This window comes from Trachemys scripta, chromosome 3 (assembly GCF_013100865.1).
Source record: "Trachemys scripta elegans isolate TJP31775 chromosome 3, CAS_Tse_1.0, whole genome shotgun sequence".
Taxonomy (NCBI): domain Eukaryota; kingdom Metazoa; phylum Chordata; order Testudines; family Emydidae; genus Trachemys; species Trachemys scripta.
This window is the reverse complement of record NC_048300.1, coordinates 53,318,370-53,318,668: the sequence shown is the minus strand read 5'-3', so window position 1 is coordinate 53,318,668 and position 299 is coordinate 53,318,370. Positions and strand designations below refer to the sequence as shown.

Here is a 299-nt window from a genome sequence, read left to right as displayed (position 1 = left end):
GCCCCCCCCCAGAACTCCCGACCCATCTAAACCCCTCTGCTCCCTATCCCCTGACTGCTCCGATCCCTCTCCCCACTCCTGCCCCCTGACAGACCCCCCAGAACTCCCAACCCCCCCCTTGTCCCCTGACTGCCCCCTCCTGGGACCCCTGCTCCTAACTGCCCTCCAGAACCCCACCCCCTACCTAAGCCTCCCTGTTCCTTGTCCCCTAACTGCCCCCTCCTAAGACCCCCCAAATGCCCCCCAGGACCCTACCCCCTACCTGTACCCTGACTGCCCAAAACCTTATCCACATCCCC

The 299-nt window shown here is 64.5% G+C and overlaps 1 protein-coding gene across 2 annotated transcripts in view; it reads left to right on the top strand.

The window, feature by feature from the left end:
- The window catches only part of YPEL5 (yippee like 5), a 23,787-nt gene that overhangs the window by 11,639 nt on the left and 11,849 nt on the right, over positions 1-299 (top strand). The gene's annotated exons all lie outside the window — the stretch shown is intronic.